This window comes from Microtus pennsylvanicus, chromosome 10 (assembly GCF_037038515.1).
Source record: "Microtus pennsylvanicus isolate mMicPen1 chromosome 10, mMicPen1.hap1, whole genome shotgun sequence".
In the NCBI taxonomy this organism is placed as follows: Eukaryota; Metazoa; Chordata; class Mammalia; order Rodentia; family Cricetidae; genus Microtus; species Microtus pennsylvanicus.
The window spans coordinates 64,920,284-64,939,559 of NC_134588.1; the positions used below are offsets into that span (position 1 = coordinate 64,920,284).

The 19,276-nt window shown below is 43.2% G+C and overlaps 1 protein-coding gene and 1 pseudogene across 2 annotated transcripts in view; one reads left to right on the plus strand and one right to left on the minus strand.

The window, feature by feature from the left end:
* LOC142858140 (large ribosomal subunit protein uL30 pseudogene) overlaps window positions 1-8,921 on the plus strand; it is a 114,904-nt pseudogene extending 105,983 nt beyond the window's left edge.
* Fhit (fragile histidine triad diadenosine triphosphatase) overlaps window positions 1-19,276 on the minus strand; it is a 1,412,380-nt gene that overhangs the window by 1,157,842 nt on the left and 235,262 nt on the right. The window lies entirely within an intron of this gene.

Here is a 19,276-nt window from a genome sequence, read left to right on the forward strand (position 1 = left end):
GTGTTTTATTTCCATGTATGTATGTGTACCACATGAATAGCTGGGGCCTCTGGAGGTCAGAAGAGGCCATCAGTTGTGAGTCACGTGAAGGTTCTGTGACGTGAACCCAGATCCTCTGTAAGAGAAGTCAGTGCTTTGAACCACTGAGTCCCAAAATGACGTTTCTTAATGATCTGTAAAAGGAAGGAACCAAGGTACAACTTATAAAGAGCAAAGAACAGTGCTGTTCCACAGGAAGCACTCGGCAAAGCCATCACTGCAACCAAGCCTACTGCCATTTACTCAAACTTCCCCATTACTCTCAGGACCAGTAACATGTTCTCGTTGCCACTTATGTCCCTATTCCTCATGTCCAGCTCTGTGCGTGGTCACCTACTATGCTAAATAGCTTTTATTCTCAGCCTGGAACAATGCAGAGTAAACTGGGAAGAAGGAACTTAATTGAAAAATTGCCTTGGTCAGACTGGCCTGTGGCCATGCCAATGAGAGACCGATTTCATTGATGACTGACCATGAGCGGTACTGTTCTCAAGCAAAAGGCACTGGGCTATGAATGCCAGCTAAGCAAGAGCCAGGGATCAAGCCATTAAGTAGTATTCCTCTGGGATTTCTGCTTGAGTTCCTGCTCAGACTTCCCTCAATGATAGACCGTGACCCAGAAGTATAAGTCAAATAAAACCATTTCTTTCCTAAGTTGTGTTTGATGGTCACATCTACAAAAAGTAAAAAAGAACAACAACTTCTCGTGTGTGTGTGTGTGTGTATGTGTGTGCATGTGTGCATGTGTGTGTGTGTACACACTACAGGCATACATAGGCTAGGGAACCCAGGGCTTCTCCTCCATCTCCTTGCCAGAGTTCCGTGTTTGTAGTGGGCTTGCCAGACAAGCCTTTTACCATCTGAACAACGGGTTCCTATTGCTGTGAGCAGACACCATGACCAAAAGCAACTTGGGGAGAAAAGACTGTCTTTTCTTACCCTTCCATATCACAGTTTATCATGAAAGGAAGTCAGGGTGGGAAGCAGCAGAGCCTTGGAAAGGGAGCAGATGCAGAGGCCAAGGAGGAGGGTCGCTTGCTGACTTGCTCCTCACAGATTGCTAAGACTGTTTTCTCTTTATGGCACCCAGGAGCACCAGCCCAGGATTGGCACCCTCCACATCCATCACGAATTAAGAAAATACCCTACAGGCTTGCCTACAGACTGATCTTATAGAAGCCTTCTCTCAGTTAGGGTCCCCCCTCAGATGACTCTATCTTGTGTCGCGTTGACATAAAATGAGTCGTCACAGCCATACACACAGGTGTATCTTCACTGACTCCCTTGCCTCCAAGGAGATGCTTAACATGTCAAATAGGGAAGACTCTTGTTGCTTTGATCCAGATGATTTTTTTCCTTTCTAGGGCTTGTGTGCTCAAATGGTGGTTTAGCCCAGATTCCACAGAAAGCAGAGGAACCAGTCTTCTAGCTTCTAAAATGTACTATTCAGGGAAGTCAAGAAAAAAAAGGAACGGACAGGTGTGGAGGAAGAGTGGATACTGGATCCATTTTCTCACTAGCTGCCCAATGTTTTCAACCCAGTTGATTGCCAGGCCCCCTCGACTTCTCTTGTGAGAAAGGTCGTATGAGTGACAGCATTTTTGAACAGCATGTTCTGGGGAAGAGGAAGTCCATTCTCTATCCACTGACACAACCACTAGATTGTACACACATAGCTGCTGAGCTGTCTGCTGGTCTGTGGCATAAGGCAAGGCTAGGGCTGAGGGGGTGAGCTGACAGAGAGCCTTTACCTAGTAGCAACAATAGTGTCAGGACTGTCCACGACTTGGTTTTGTAACCATGGGAACAGCACAAACCAGCCAAGCACAAATCAGGGATGAGGCTAACCTGAGTGCAGCAAAATAGATAAGAAAATGAGAAAGTGTCTGAATGGATTGTTGTAGAATGGCAAGTATGAGACACACAGGCTCACCACTCCTGAAACCTGTATTCATGTCAAATATCTTCAAATCTCTAATAGTATTTTGTCGGACTGAACCAAAGTACCATCTCTAAGCTTTTCTCAATCCATAGAGGCAACATATTCAGTAAGATTTGATACATGTCCAGGGCAATAAAAAATAAAAACTCTGGCAGTAAAAAATCCTTCCGATAGATTAACTCAACGTATCTCTGTAAATTTGCAAGATTCACTAAAGGAAGATAATTAACTTCTGTTCCAGAAATGGAAAACTGAAACTGAGAGAGCCTCATGCTTTAAAGCAAGGGGAGGGGGGACCTGAAGGACAAGAAAAAAACTTCATGCCTGGGTTTATGTCAAAGTCTCATATGCAAAAGAGCATCTACACACACTGCAACCAAGACAACTCAGAGCCACACAATTTTGCTAGTTCAGAAAGATAAACATTTTTAATACATTTCTTAAATAAATAAGTTTTTAAAAGTGTTTTTGTCACTTTATTTCTGAATCATACTCTGGAAAATAGAAATGAAACCCTAGAAAAAAGAAGCAACAGGGAAGCAAACAAAGGCAGCCAGAAAAACAAAAAAAAAAAGTCTTAGAAAAAAAATCAATCCTGCAATGATAAAGACAAAAATGCAGCAGCATCGAACTAATGGAAATGATTTCTGGTAATGGAAAAAGCTGCAGGAAGGAAGTCTTTCCTCACCTTCGCCATCAAACCCAGTTCCGTGCTTTAGATGTCAGTTCCCATGAGTCTCTGGATACTGCATATTCTCTAACACTGTGCACGTGTGCATACACACACATGCACACAGAAACACACACACGTAGAAACATGCACACAGACATACATATACACACAGACACATGCACACAGAAACACACACACAGAGACATACATATCCACACACAGACACACGTACACAGAATGCAAAGGAAACTCTTTCTAGTAACTGGATTTGGTGTACACGTTAGCAGAGCAGTGCTCACTGAGCCCCATGTTGGTTTGCAGTTACCCGTGTTAAAACAGCACACACTGCTGGGCGGTGGTGGCGCACGCCTTTAATCTTAGCAGAGGCAGAGGCAGGCGGGTTTACAGAGTGAGTTCCAGGACAGTCAGGGCTACACAGAGAAACCTGACTGGAACAAATAAAACAAACAAACAAATGAAAACACATACCTACTTCATAAAGCAAAGCCTCCAGTAGAGACATTTCTGATCTGAAGGAAAAACACCCACTATGGTGTGGTTCAAAGTTAGTGTGCTGATTTTTGCCATAAGATCTATATTCACTATAAAGATAGGGATTCCTCTAAACCTACTGAGCCCTTTTTGACTTTGGGATTGACCTGACTGGGGCAATAAGGAATGAAGAAATGACAGGCAGATAGACATATGGAGAAGATGGGATCAGATGGGTCTCATGGGCTGATGGAGATGCATCGGCATTGGTCCAGAAACTGCATGTATTGCACACATTTGAGTTGAGGAGACTGGTTTACAGTATGCAGTTCTCATGGTATCTGTAGAAGATCTTAGTGGGAGGTCCCCATAGTGGAGCAGCCTCAGGCTGTTAAAGCAGAAGGAAGTTGCAGTTCAGGACAAGGAAAAGGCTTTGTCATTTCTCTGAGCCTGATCAGGAAAGGCTTTGCCATTCCCATGGGTCTGTGGCATTGGGGCCTTTGACATGGCCGTTCTAACGTCAATAGTATATATACACTCAGAACTTCATCTGCTCCCTGTACCAGACCACTGAACATACCCACCCAGATGACTGGAATCTAGTAGGTGTCATCCAACACTTAGCAAGACCATGTGGAGCTGGATCCGATATGGAGGCATTAATGTGTATCTAATAAGTGCATGGGATTGATACAGACATGGATATTCCGCTACTCCTATCCATTCTATTAGCATGGCTCAAACTAAAGATTACCCAACGGCAGGTCATGGGACCAGTTTGGGAAATCATGACCTGAAATATTTAGAAACTAAAGAAGAATTGAATAAAAACAAAATACATGTGTGTTATTTCTTAAGCCCCTGCCATTCTAGAAAGAAGGCTGTTCTTTGTGGAGCTGATAGAAGGGAACCTCAAGAACCTCAGGTGTTCGGTTTCGGGTATTATTGTGATTTCTATAATACCAACAATTCTTGTAACAATATTAATCTTAAAAGAACTGAAGACCATTAGCTGTCTGAGTAGAGTGTACTGTAGGTGTTTATGCAAAGGTCCTTGGACGCTGGTTCTCCTGGCAGTGTCAGAGGAAAGCACTAAGCCAGATTTTTATTATCTTTTATATCTATTATGCTTATTTTGAAAATTTGATTATTTCTACCCCTTCATTACTTTGGCCAGGATTTAAGGAAAATATGAATAAAACATGTGATGGCAAGTTATTTTCTTGTCTAAACCTCTTAGGGCAATGTTTCCAATATTTCTGTGATGAAGGACATAATCTATTCCCAATATAAATGTAGATTCTTTACTGTGTTAATTTGGTCAGATTTGGTTTCCTAGTAATTTAAACTTTTTATTTAAAACATAAGACTTATTGACATGAATTTATTGAGGGTGTATTTCTATTTCCTTATGGTACATTCATACCTAGAATTATTCTTTATTTTTTTAAAGGTGGCATAGCAGTTTTAGGAAAATAGATGGAACTAGAAATCAGTATGTGAAACAAAACAAGCGGGATTCAGAACATAATGTTTTGTCTCATATATGGAATCAAGGTGTGTGTACGTGTGTGTACGTGTGTGTGTGTGTGTACGTGTGTGTGTGTGTGTGTGTGTGTGTGTGTGTGTGTGTGTGTTCAGGGCAAGAAACTAGAAAGTAGACCACAGAAGGAATCAGAAAAACACATTAGTGAAGGCAGGATAGAGAGAGCAATGGAACACACAGAACATTAGGGTTGGAGTTGGGAGATGGCGCAGCAGGTCAAGGTTCTTGCCACCACACCTGAAGATCTAAGTTAAATCCCTGTAAACCGCACAGTGGAACGGGAGAACTAACTCTGGCCAGTTGTCTTCTGACCTCCACGCACGTGCTACGGTGCTGATGTGTGTCTGCGTGCACCCACGCTCATATCCCTGGCTGGGAGAGAGGGGAAGAGAGGAGGAGGAAGGGAGAGGCACCTTTAAAACCAAGCGTAAGAGTAGAATGGGGGCATTTGGAAGGAGAGCAGCAGGATGAAGGCAGAGCTGCCAAGGCAGGACAATTGTGAGAGGCAGGTGAGAGCAGAGTACCCGGGCTGGAGAGGTAGCTCTGCAGTTAAGAGGGCTACAGCACTGGCTGCTCTTGCAGAGGACACAGATTTGGTTCCCAGAACCACACAGAGACCCACAGTCACCTGTAACTCCAGTTCCAGTGGACTTTGCACGTTCTTCTGGCTTCCTCAATGCATGTGGTGCCCCAAGGTACATGCAGGAAAAACACTCGTGTCCATAAAATAAAAACAAACAAATCCTTTTAAAAGAGTGATATAGCTACAGATGGCACGGTGAGGTGTCTGTGTGTTAAGGTCTCTTTCCTGGCTTCACTTCAAAGTACAGGGACAGCAGGACTCAGGCTAATGACAGAGATGTTCTTTCAAGAGCTCTTACCCTAACTTTAAACAAACTTAGCACATTGTTCCCGCGACAGTGACAGATATGATTACTCCCAATGTACAGACTATCATCTGAAGTTTAGGGAGATCATCAACTCTTGGACGAACACACTGCAGGTGATCAATAAGGCCTAACCTCTTTCCACTATTAGCCAAGAATGGCATGTTCTGCTTTTTCTAAATTCTGGCCATTTGGTGGAGAGGGGTACTTTTTATTCATTTTTGCTTCCCTGTGAATTACCACCTAATGGTTATTGCAATAGTGTTTAATAAGCGATGTGTTATCCCTGGGCACTGGAATTAGCATCATTACTCAGAGATGGTAAACAGGAGCTTGCATTTGTGCACCGCCTGCAGCTGGAAGCATCAATAAAAGCCTGAGGTGGGAGGAAGAGATGAATGCACAGGCTGGAGTCAGAGGCAAGAGATGCAATTTGATGTGGGGAATTAAGAAATTCTGCCTAGACGTGCAGAGGAGCCCAATTCTTCAAGACTCTGAGGCTGAACTGCCCAGTTACATTTCTCACATGGCTTGTCTTTCCTTCACGGAGCATAAGACGCATGATCCCTGCCCTTCACATCCATAACTCTTGTGCCTACTCTGGGGTGCTTGGCATGCAATATTCTAGGAGCAATGTGCTATGAGTCTCTTTGACAATGGTTGCTTGAGGCTCAGGAATTTTAATCTGCATCCACGAAATAAAGACATTTAAATTTAGAAACTTCTGAGCAAATGTCTAAACAACTGAAAGACTGGGGAGTGAGAAAGTGCAGACACTGGCCTCCAACCTTCATGATGGCAAAGGCCGTCAACATACAAGATAGGGAGACATTGCCACTAAAGGCACATGTGCTAACCCCACGCCCAGAGGAAAAGAGAGGCTTGTCATGGATCCTAGGCATGCTGGTTGAATGGGTGACACGGATTAAAGAGCATTTAGATTTGCTGTTCTGGTGGCATTTATGATTTTGAGACTTCAGTATAAAAATGCACATTGCTTTTTATTATTTGTGTCTCATGCTATGCTCTGGGGTTGGACATGAAACGGTTTCCCTACTCTGGTATCTTACAAAGACTGACACATAATGACAACAAGAAAAAAAACCACTTTCTAGGATCATATGATTAGTTCTGACATGAGGGAAATTGCTTCATTGCCAGAAGTCAATTCCTGAAATTGCAAGCATCTTCCCTTCATAAAATTAATAATATGCCCAGCTTCCTTCCCTCTTGTACTTCACTGTGTACAGACTGCAACCTCCTCTTGCCATCATGGAAGGCAGCATTCTTAAAATAACATTTTCTTTCTTTCTGAAACAATGCCTTTCAACCTCCCTAATGCTGCCACCCTTTAACAGTGACTCATGCTGTGGTGACCGCCAAACATACAATTATTTTATTGATACTTCAAAACAGTAATTTTGCTACTGTTGTGAACTGTGATGAAGATATCTGATACTCGGGATATCTGATATGCAACCCCCAAAGTGGTTGTGAGACACAGGATGAGAACCACTGTTCAAAATATATAAAGACATATTTTTAAAGGGTCACGGCAGTTTCTAAAACATGCATCCACCTGTTTTTTTTATCCTGCCAATACTTGTGGAGTACTAACAGTCAGGCACTTTCCTAGACTCTAAGACCATGATGCTTGGCTAGGATGGCTCTAAATGAACAAAATGATTTTGAGGGTAGTGTGTGCCCAGAAGGAAATGAAGCAGGGCAAAGCAGTAGAGAGATGGGTCCTTCCTAAGGGGCACTCAAATAAGGGCTCTGTAGAAACACCTGAGCTGAGAGCTGCATGACAAGAAAGTCACCTCTGCAGGAAGAAGAGCAGAAGGAAAGGCATCTGCAAAGGCCCAGCACTGCCTGGAACACGTCTCTGAAGGGCTCCAGTGAGGTCTGTGCATGGAAGTGTGCTGTGGAGTATTATTTTAAAATGTGTGACATTTGTTTTAATGATGCAAAGATGTGTTGCATTCTTTTATGTTGCATTTGTTTAACTCTGTGAAGTTGTGTTACTTTGCTTGTCCAAAACACTTTGCCTGATTGGTCTAATAACAACTCCATAGCCAAGAGCAAAGATGAGAAAGGATATGTGGGGTTGGCAGGCAAAGAGAAAAAAAGAGGCAGAGAATCTGGGAAGAAGAAGGAGCAAGAATAAGGAGAGGAATATGAAAGGGCCAGCCACCCAGCCACACAGCAAGCCACGGAGTAAGACTGAAAGCAAAATTTATAGAAGTAGGAAAGGAAAAGCCCAGAAGCAATAATAATAATAATAATAATAATATAAGACTTTGTGTGAATTTATTTGGAGCTGGGTAGCAGGGTCCTCAAAGAATAAAATAGTAAAAAACAAAAAGAAGGGAGGTCAGGCAGTGGCAAGAGAATGGTAGATTCAACCTTGGATGCAGGACTTGATTTTCAAATGTTATACTAGTGATAGGGAACCACTAAAGGTTTAAAGTCATGGAGCAATGAGTTCCAAGGGCTTGATGTCATGGACCATGGTGGAGAAAAAGTGGATAATGATATATTTTAAACATGTGGATTCTTTACAGAGAGTACAGGTCAGTCTTTGCCAGTGTGAGGAAGTGAGATTAAGAACATAATGCTGGCTGTCTAGTCTTCTGCCTGGAACCAGGGAGGCTGTGCCAGAGAAGAAAAAGAAGGTTCCTGCTTTGCCAGAAACGTTAAGAATAAGGGAAGGGATTTTACAGAGCTGAAAGTGAAGTGCCTGCAGAAGTTCGCTCTGAAAGCAAAGAGAAAGGAAGAAGCTTAGGGATGAAAAGGCAAAGCACTATGAATACAGGGCGATGTACCGGACTGAGATCCAGATACCTAGTGTGGTAATAAAAGCTGGGCAAGTCTACATGCCTGATATTTGTCATCAGAATCCAAGGAATACGTAGTGTAAGCCCAAAGATCCACAAGGTACTGCAGCTTCTCCGTCTTCGTCAGATCTTCCATTGCACCCGTATTGAGCTCAAAGAGGTGTCAGTTAATGTGCTGAGAATTGTGGAACCATATGTTGCATGGGGGCACCCCAACCTGAAGCCAGTAAATAAGCTCATATACAAATGAGACTATAGCAAAATCATTAAGAAGCGAGTTGCCTTGACAGATAAGTTTTTTATTGTTCCATCTCTTGGTGAAAATGGCATCATCTGCATAGAGGATCTAATTCATGAGCTCTACAGTTGGAAAGTGCTTCAATGAAGTGAATAACTTCCCGTGGCCCTTCAGATAGTCTTCTCCGTGAGGTGGAGTGAAAAAAAAAAGACAACACAAATTGTGGAAGGTGGAGACACTAGCAAGAGGGTAGACCAGGCTTATTAGACAGGTAACTAAGGGGTCGTCCGTGGTATTTTTGCAATCTGGTCCATTAATAACCAGTCAGAACTTGGGGGGAAAGTATAGAGTGCTGGGCTGAGCATCGAGAGTAAAACCTTCACCAGGCTATCAACATGCTGTGTGCTCCGAGGCACTCCACTGAGCCTACTCCAGTCCTGGATTTTCCATGTAAAACGGGGATAATGATTCCTCCCAGAGTCTCAGTGAGAATTAAATGAGGCATCGCACGAACCGCATGGCAATGCTGGTGGCTGGTGCCTTCTCAGGGTACAAACTGCTGTTGCTACCATCAGCATCATTCGTGGCAGAGAGTGAAGGATGAGCTAAGGAATCAAGCAACGACCCCGGGCACTCAGACTACAAAGGAGTCTATGGAGAGAGGGCAGCTGTTATCTCGGAGTACTCCGTGTCTGGTCGGGGGAGGTCTGCCCATAAAACTTATGTCTTGACAATGGTAGAATCTGAATTATAAAAAGAGAGTTGTCACACCACTGGAAAAATCCAGCTGCTCACAAGCAAGACAGAATTCATAAGTGCAGTGTAGTTGTATAAGAAAATACTTCGGAGACACAAACAATGAGTGGCGGGCTCGCCCAGCACCAAAGATGAGCTGCACAAAAATGTTTATGAGGAAAAACTAGGCAGAAGAGATGACAAGCTGTGCAAGTTTTTGTTTAAACGAAATGCAAGAACAGTCGAGACTAATTTTGGTTTTATAATGTCTGCTATACCTTAAGTTGTTTATATATATCATTTCAGGGGTTCATAATTAGTTAGACACATAGCCAAATGCTGACTTCAGGAACCCTGGGACTCTTTATGAGCCTGTTCATTTCCAAGGCTGTCTCTCCCTGTCCAGATTCCAAGATTCTACCCACAGTCAGTCAGAATGGCAGCAACTAACACGGGACAGATGACGGAAAGCTATGGAAGGGAGAAAGGCCACCATAGCATAGCAGACTGCAGCCAGGAATGGATTTTCAGAAGCCACTCAGTTGACTGCAGGTGGCTGCTTGGCTCCTTGGTTTTCACTGGTCCTGAATCTCAGGGTGGTAAGTGAAAGCTCCCAAGGCAGGATAGCTTTTTTAATATACTAGAAATGGCCCCCAAGTACCTCAGTACTCTATAAAGAAACACAGTGTGGGAATGAAGTGCGCATTCAAACAATATCTTCTGGCATTTCCATGAAGAAAACTGAGACGCCGAGCACCTGAGTATAGTTATTTTCCTGAGAGAACAACCCGAACCACAATGCAAAAGGCATTACGGCCTATCATGTGACAGTAAAAATTACTTCCAAGCTACAATCACCTGACAGTGTGCCCAGGGCAACTTTATGATTATATCATCACAGTCTGCAATTCAAATCATGGAGGAGCTCAGTCGGACAGCTCAGAGCTTGTCTGCTTCTCTTGCAGTGAAAAATGGTAGCAGAGAAAAGCTCACTTTCCTGGAAAAACACTATCAAATAATTACACCATTCAGGAGTCATTTTTGCAAAGTAATAACAGGCCATACATAATTGATTGCCTTTAGTCTTTGTCTCTGGGTGTTACAAATCACCATTACTAGCACGCTCCCCAGCAGCTTCCACTCTGGATCCAGGCTGCCCATTTGGCACTGCCGGAAATGATGTCTGCACCTTTGCTGTGCACTTCACGAGTAAAGTTCTCATAGCTCCACAATTCTCGCGGTGTGCTCACGAGCCATCCCCAGTGGTTAGAGGAAAGTAACTTCTAGAGCTGAATTGGTTTGGATTTATGCTCTCACCTCAGGCCTGCAAGGGAATTCAAGCTACCCTGGGAGATAAAATCCACTCCCGTGAAGTCATGTCCTAACTCCCTCCATTAAGGCAAATATTGCCCTAAAAGCAGGAAAGATAGACCTGCATTATACCAACTCTTTGCTTTACCAAATAGTGATAGCTGCATTCATAAAATCTACATAAATAATTCATTCCAAAATTGTTTGTGCATCAGGAGGCTCATAGCACTGGTGACTGTATGAAGAGGTCTGAGCAACACTTGGGACTTCTGATATGCCTCGGCCACAGAAGGAAACGCATTCTCTCTCTCCCCTTCTATCTTCACCTCACCCAGAACCCCGACTATACACATGTATGAGTCATATGTGTCTGTTGATTCCTGGAAATGACAAAAACTATGACTTTAGACATGTTGTGAGTATCATATAGACACAGATTTCAAAGCCTGGCAAATAAAAAAGTGTAAGGTGAAACTCAATAGCTTTTGGAAAGCTGGAGAGATAGCTTTGCCAATGAGATGCCTGCTTTACAGATGTGAGGAACTGAGTTTGCATCTCAGCATCATTAAAAGATTAAATAAAAATGCTAGATGTAGTGGTACATGCTTACAATTCCAGGATAGGGAAAGCTGAGACAGGCAGATCCCTGGGGGCTCACTGGCCAGCCAGCCAATGAACTAGCCAGTGAGGGAACTTGTCTCAAGAGAAAAAGCAAAACACAAAAACATGTTGGATATTTCCAAGGAATAACACCCAAGGTTGTGTACTGGTCTCTCTCTCTCTCTCTCTCTCTCTCTCTCTCTCTCTCTCTCTCTCTCTCTCTCCCTCTCTCTTTCTCTCTCTCTCTCTCTCCTCTCTCTCTCTCTCTCTCTCTCTCTCTCTCTCTCTCTCTCTCTCTCTCTCTCTCTCTCTCTCTCTCTCACACACACACACACACACGCTTACCTGAATGCACATATGCACACAAAACAGCTTCCAAATATTGATTCCATGCTGGAATTTTAATAAGTTAGATATATTAAATGTAAGATATGTTTGATCTTGATCCAGTTTCTTGGACCCTTGTGACTCCTAAAGTGTTTACACTATCTTGAATTATCTTTTGCTTGCTAACAAGTTGACCAGTGCTAGGTAGGCTCTAAGTAACTTCAGAATAGGGTCACTTTACTAAAACAATTAAGGAAAAATTAGATGTGTAGGACTTTCAACCTTATGGCTCAACCTCTACAGAGGAAGAGACAGAAGTTGAAGCTTCATTTGATCACGGAGAACCTGCGACCTGATCAATCCCATCTGAGGCCTCCGAAAATACGAGAAAGGCAGGGTTGGGAGAGTTTCTATGTCACTGAATCCTTGAGGCTCCTCTGTTTGAATGCCCTGACAGGGTATGGAATGTTTCCCCTCTCTCTTTCCATATCCCTTCTCTGTGTCATGCCTAAGGCAGCTCTTATTGGTACCCCATGTAGAAGTAGCTAGCCCCAAGGGAGGTTGGTTCTGGGCATCTATGATCGCAACCTGATGTCACCTCCATGTAGCTAGGGTAAGATCAGTTTGATTCTAGGATAGCCAAGGTTCTCTTGTCTTTGTTTCTTTCCTTGTTGTTGAGACAAAATCCCCAACTAGAAGCAATGTGAAGAAACTCACAGTTTCGTGGTATATAGCCCACCTTGGTGAGGAAGCCAAGGTGGCGTGAATAAAAAGATAAATGGTTTCACTCATGGTAAACTTCCCACTTTAGTGGGGAAGCCATGGCGGCGTGAGTTGGAGGACAGATGGTCACATTGCATCCACACTCAACAGACACAGTGTGAACGAGACGTGGGGCAGGCTGTAAAATCGCAAGGCATTCTCCAGTGATGCACTTTCTTGGGTAAGGCTCCACCTACTCAAGGCTCTCTACAGACTTCACAAAGGAAGCACCACCTGCTGGGATCAAGTGTTCAAACTAAAGAGCTCCTGGGGAGCACCTCCTCTTCAAACACATGCACACACACACCCCAGAGCTGACTGACTAGCTTCTGGACAGGTGGGAAGTATCTTGCGCATCAGGTGCCAAAAGCAGGATGTGACGATACAGGGGAAATGGATCTGCGTGTCCTCTATTTCCTCTGTATCCTCAAATGGAGTTAAACAAAACCAGCATTAAAAAATCAACTATTTCACTAAATTTCTACAACTCGACTATTAAAAAATGCTTATTTACCTACACGGTTTATTTTACTTGATCCATACAGAAAATAAGTATATATGAACTACATATGTTCTACCTAGATAAATATGTAATATTTATATGTATAAACCTACTTTATATGCATATTCATGTATATGAGCATATAAACAGGTGTCTCTGTATACACACATACCTAACCTCTCATTATTCTAGATAGATCCCAGGGAAAAGCATTTAAAACATCTGCTTTGAAGGTCAACGGGATAACTTGTGAGACTCCTGCCATATGGAAGTTAACAGGAATCTCAAATTAAATTCCCTCCAGTCCCAACACATCCGAACTGTCAGAGATGAGTGGGGAGGGTCCCTCTCTAGGCTCTCCCTCCTTATAGCTCTTCGTGTCACAAGAATACAGTTTGCTGCAGCCAGACTTGTCCCCGTGGCCTCTCCCGGCCTCCCTACCCTGACCTGATGTTTTGTACAATATTCCAAAGCATGCTGCAGAAGCGCTTGGGCTCTTTCCAGGAGACACGTTACACACTCAAGGTGCCATCCCGACTATATTTCACTGCCTGCCTTAGGTCTCTGTAGAGGCCTGTCTGTTTCACTTTCCAGCACTCCAGTTACCTATTTTGCTTAATAAATTATCATAGTGTGTAAATGTGTACAATCTCTAAATCTGTAAGAACCACCTTGAAGAATGATTTTTAAAAATACCACACTTAAAAAAAAAAGAGTGATCTCTCCACTGCTATTGTAAAGAGTGGGGGATTTATACCAGAAAAATTCCAATCACAGCAGCTGCTCCTTCCTCGAGTAAGTGGTTCTTGGGAGGTGCACTTTAAAGAGGATGACTTTCCACCGAAAACTTTAATTTTAATTTAACCTTTCCAGAAAAAAATAAATGAAGGGCTCTGTGTAGATTCTTTTGGCTTTATTTAAGGCCTGAAAATTAGTTCTGAACTGTGATAATTGTGGGCTTAGGAATGCAATCAGTCCCGAGCACCACTTCTGATTTGCTTATAAGCCCTGCAGATCAGGAGCTGCTGTTTATTGCTAACTGGAAGGTGGCAAGTTACTTAATTGTGAAGCTGAACTTCAAGTCGAAGTGCCGTGGGATGGCTGGAGGTGAAGGGCCCGGCTTTGCGGTGGGCAAGTGTGATGGATAAAGACGCGTGAGGCAGGCTTCTGGGTACATGCTCGCTAGTCGTCAACTTTAATTAAAACAGAGTGATGGAGTAGCAAGGCAGAGTGTAAAGGTCACAGCAAAGCAGAGACCAGCCCCGGAAAGGACAGCCGATTTCCATCATCTGCCTTCGTGACCTTGCTTTAATTCCAGCTTTCTGCTCTTGCTCTTAAGACCTGCACTAAATCACATTGCTTATATGTTGTTGTTTAAAGACAAATAGGAAGGCCCGAAGACTGGCCACGAGAAATGTTGATGTCTATCATAAAGTTGCTACACTAATTTTAAACAGCAGAAGATGTATCTGTGTCTGTGCTGCGTGGGTGGGGTCGGTGTTAACCAAAATGTCATGTGTATTCAATTTCTTCCCTTTAAGATGAAGAGATCCCATAAAGTCTGCTAAGATGGGTGGCTTGTTCTTTATGTATGGGGCACTACCATCCAGGTCATTTTGAAGATCTCATCACTTCTGCACACCACTGTGCCTAAAGCTTAAGCATTTAGATATGGAGATCATCCAAAGTCAGGTTAATGAGTGCATATTTGGTATATGCTATGTTCAGTGGGATTATTACTCTGCAGTGATTCAAGAAAAAAATTCATCTCCAACACCTCCTAAAATTTCAATTTGGAAAATAATAACAGAAAACATCATCTGTGTAATTATTTTTATTACAAAGGAAAAGAAAAGAAACTGGTGTGCTGAGTCCCAGCCCCAGCCGTTCTGAGTCACAGGTGTGTGGTTGACATTCTTTCTTTTTTTTTTTTTAACCAAGGCCATTTACTGAGGCATAGTGTGTAAGAAAATATATGTCTACCTTCGCGGGATGCCACAATAAAGCAGGCAGAGTCTCTGCCTTCAGCGGTAAGCAGTTCCCTCCCTCCATGTGCATCTTAACAGAGCCAAACCCCACAACGTATGCGGCCACGGCTGCAGACGAGAATGTGAAATGGTAGCTCTGCCTTGGTGTGTTTGTCTGCATACATCTTTGGTTTATTTTACTAGATATCACTATTTTGGCAGAAACATCTAGCTCTCTTCTCTTAAAACAACTAAACTGAACACACTGAGCCAGAAATCCCACTTGGCAACAACCGGCTGGTGCTGGCTGGTGTGGCGCACTTGCCACCACCACAGACATGTGCTCTGGCTTGCTGGAGCTCCACTACCTGCTGGCCTTGGTGTCATATCATCTGAGTTGTTCAGAGAGACGAGACAAGGCTTCAGGGACTCTGGATTTCCTAGCCTGCTTATTAAACACTCCTCTGTGCCTTAGTTTTCTAAAAGAGAAGAGGAGGAGAGATGGAGGGAAAACAATGAAAATATAACAAAACCTCCCTTTACTGGCACACAATGTGAATCTATGGAAAAGACCCAAACCTGGGAGCTACTAGGCAAAGGAATCACGCTATTGCAATCACATTTGTGAGAAGAAATGTAGATGTTCAGAAGTCATTGCCTACAATACCACAAAAAGCAACATTACTGAAAGGACAACACCCCTGCCCGCACTTCTGGTAAGAGAAGAAATGAAAGAGACATTATGAAAAGCAGGGTGGTACTTCCTCGGAAAACTAAAAGAGCTGCTTTATGATCCACTTAGGATTAGAAGGAGGCATATCCACAGGGAAAAAACATGTCCTAAAGAGGTGTCTCCCCTCCTGTGTTTACTATAGATGCCAAAAAGTGGTATCCACTGAGAGGCCCACTGAGGTTGAGCAGGTAAAGAACACGTGATAAAATCCGTTAATTGGGACCAGCACAAAGGAGTGCGAAGGACACGTGCTAAGCACAATAGAATAAGCCAGACACGTGAAAACAAATGCTACATGACCTCATATATGTGAGAAACTGCAGCATTTGAGTTCAAAGATGCACATGATCATCAGAGCTGGAAAGAAGGGGCAGAAGGACTGGTTCAGACAGGAAAGGGCAGCTGCGTCGGAGGGATGAGGTCCAGAGCGCTGGTCATGGACGGTGACTACAGAGAACTGGTCATGGCTCTGGTCACGGCACGGTGACTATCGTATTCTCAGACTGCCTAAAAGGGGGATTGTGTTCATTCTCCCAGCACAAACAAATGCCAAACATCTTCCAGGATGTCCTTGTTATATTGTGGGTCGGAATATCACATGGCATTCCATGTCAAATTCTGTACACGGAAAACCACCAGCAGGGTTACCGGAGCCCAGAGAATGACAGACTATCTTCACTAGCTATACTTCAGACAAGATCCTAATGTCCAAAATTTACAAAGAATTGCAGACATTAAATGCTAAGGAAATAAAATTGCCAATCAGCAAATAGGCAAATGAATTGAGTAGAGAAAGCTATCAAAAAAAGAAACACAAAGAGCAAAACACAAAAAAAAAAACGAGAAAAACAAAACAGAAAACTATTTTTTAAAGGGCTTGATATTACTAGTCCTCAGGAAAACGCAAATTAAAACTCTTTTTCGATATCACCTCACCCCAGCTGGAATGGATATCATCAACGAATCCGAGAGCTAGTGTTGGAGAGAGAGAGGAGCCCTTACTCACTGTCGGCCAGCTTTATGTCAACATGATGCAAGCCAGAGTCCTTTCAGAAGAGGGAACCTCAGTTGAGAAAATGCCCTCACCACACTGCCCTGGGGACAAGCCTCTGGGGCCTTTTTTTGATTGATGATTGACGTGGGAGGGTGGTGCAAACCCTGGGCTGGTGATGCTGGATGCTATAAGAAAGCAGGCTGAGCAAGCCGTGGGGCACAAGCCAGTAATAAGCATGCATTCAGTATTTGCTTCTGTTCCTGCCTCCAGGTTCCTGGCTTGAGTTCCTGCCCTGACTTCCTTGGATGATGAACTAAAAGCTGTAAGATGAAATAAACTTTATTCCCCAGGTTGCTTTTGGCCCTGGTGTTTGATCACAGCCATAGAGAAGTGAGTAGTACAATATGGTACAAAACAATATAGTCTTTGTGGAAAACAATTTAGAAGCTCTTCAAAAAATTTAAAACAGTCTTGCCACATAACCAAGCTATTTCAGTCCTAGGCATTTACACAGAGAACTTCATGCCCTGTCGTGAAGGCATTTGTACCTTCCTGGTCACTGAGGCTTTGTTCACTAGAGCAGATAATTAAAATTAATCTAGTTGCTCACCAACAAATGAATGGGGAGTAAAAATATTATATATGTGTGTGTGCGTGCATGTGTATGTATGTATGTATGCATGTATGTATGTATGAATGCTACACAGCTGTAAAGAAAAATTAAGTTAAACATTTTTCAGGAAAATGGATGGACTTAGAATATATAATATGAAGCAAGATCGCACAGTCACGGAAAGAAAGAACAATGTTATCATGTACGTATGTATATAAATACATGTACACTTGGATACAGGATAACATGAAGAAAAGAGAGCACCACAAGGACACATGTTCAACAATGTTCAGGGCAGCATTATTCGTAATAGCCAGAACCTGGAAACAACCTAGATGCCACTCAGCTGAAGAATGGATAAAGAAAATGTGGCACATGAATGCAATGGAGTTTTACTTAGCTATAAAATACAATGACATCATGAAATTTGCAGGCAAATGAATGGAACCAGAGCAAACAACCCTGAGTGAAGTAACCCAAAAAACATGGTATGTACTCACTCATAAGTTGATATTAGATGTAAAACAAAGGCTAACCAGACTATAATCCACAGCTCTAGAGAAGCTGGGTAACAAGGAAGACCCTAAGAGGGATGCCTGGATCGCCCTGGGAAGGGGAATTATATGCCCAAAAGTGGTATCATTGGGTCTTGAGGTTGATGTATTCCCAGTTTTCTGAGAAACAGCCATACTGATTTTCAAAGTGGCTGTACAAGTTTGTGCTCCCACCAGCAGTGGAGGAATGTTTCCCTGACTCAACATCCTCTCAACGTATGCTGTTTTCTGTATTTTTTTAAATCTTAGCCATTCTAACAGGTGCAAAAGGGTATCTCAGAGTTGTTTTGATTTGCATTTCCCTGATGATTAATAATGTTGAGCAATCCCTTAAATGTTTTTCGGTCATTTGAGATTCTTCCGCTGAGAATTCTCTATTACGTAGCTCTGTGCCCCATTTTTTAATCAGATTACTTGGTATTTTGATATCCATTTTTTGTGTTCTTTATACATTTTAAAGATCAGCCCTCTGTCAGATGTGGGGCTGGTGAAGAGCCTTCCCCCTTTTGCAGGCTGTTGTTTTGTCTTATTTAGCACGCAAAGAAGAAGACATAAAGTCAAATACATGAGACCTCTATAATGACTTTCTGTAAAGGATTCAGAGGCTTCACCGAGGTTTCTTCTATGACATGCCGTGATCCAGATAGGGAAAAACTTAAATGAACAAGTAGAAGAGTCACTTCGGGTGCGTGGGAGCTCTCCACACTCTTAATCTAGGGGCACTGTGGGAAATAAATCAGGAGAGCGTGGTTCATCGTGGGAGGTGCAGACTGAATCATGTGGGCACCCCGTGTGTGTACACCGCACTCAGCTGGGAGCCAAGGAAAGAAGCTTGGGGATAACGGCAGGGCCACCACGTCTCTTCCCGCAAGCTCCAAATTAAGGCAAGAGTTCCAATGATACAGCACATGGAAAACACAGTCCTAGGGACCGTACTGGCGACTTGCAGGGACTGAATATTAACAGCAGCAGCAGTAGATGGAATTGCAGGAGTGAACACGCTTTCTGAAACAATAATTCAGACATCCCCTGTGTCTGGTTCCAGTGCTTCATCAAAACAGACAGGCTTGAGAGACAAAAAGGGATCCTAGTTATGGCTCTCTGGCAGTGGACATCGAGAACAGGTAACATGTACAATATTCTAGCTTGTCATTCTTCAGAGAGAAGATCGTAAGGACAAACTGATTATCATTTAGATTGACAGTTAAAGACAAAAGACACTGTGATCCAGAAAGGGGACAGAGTGCCGGCTTCTCACAGAAGGCCTGTCCGTTTAGGAAGACAGGGCAGCCACCAGAAGACTATTCGGACAGCACCGGCTCGTGGAGTAGATTTGACACGTGGAGCCTGAGTGCCTTGGAGAGCTCTCCCAGCAGCAGGAAGGAGGGCACCTGAGAGAGGGGCAGCATAGAGCTGGGCGCCCGGTGGCAGCTCTGGAGGGAAGATCAAGGAGGACGTGTCTGCCTCCCGAAATGATGCTAGCAAAATACCAGAAACTGGGCAGTATAAACAATAGAAATTTAT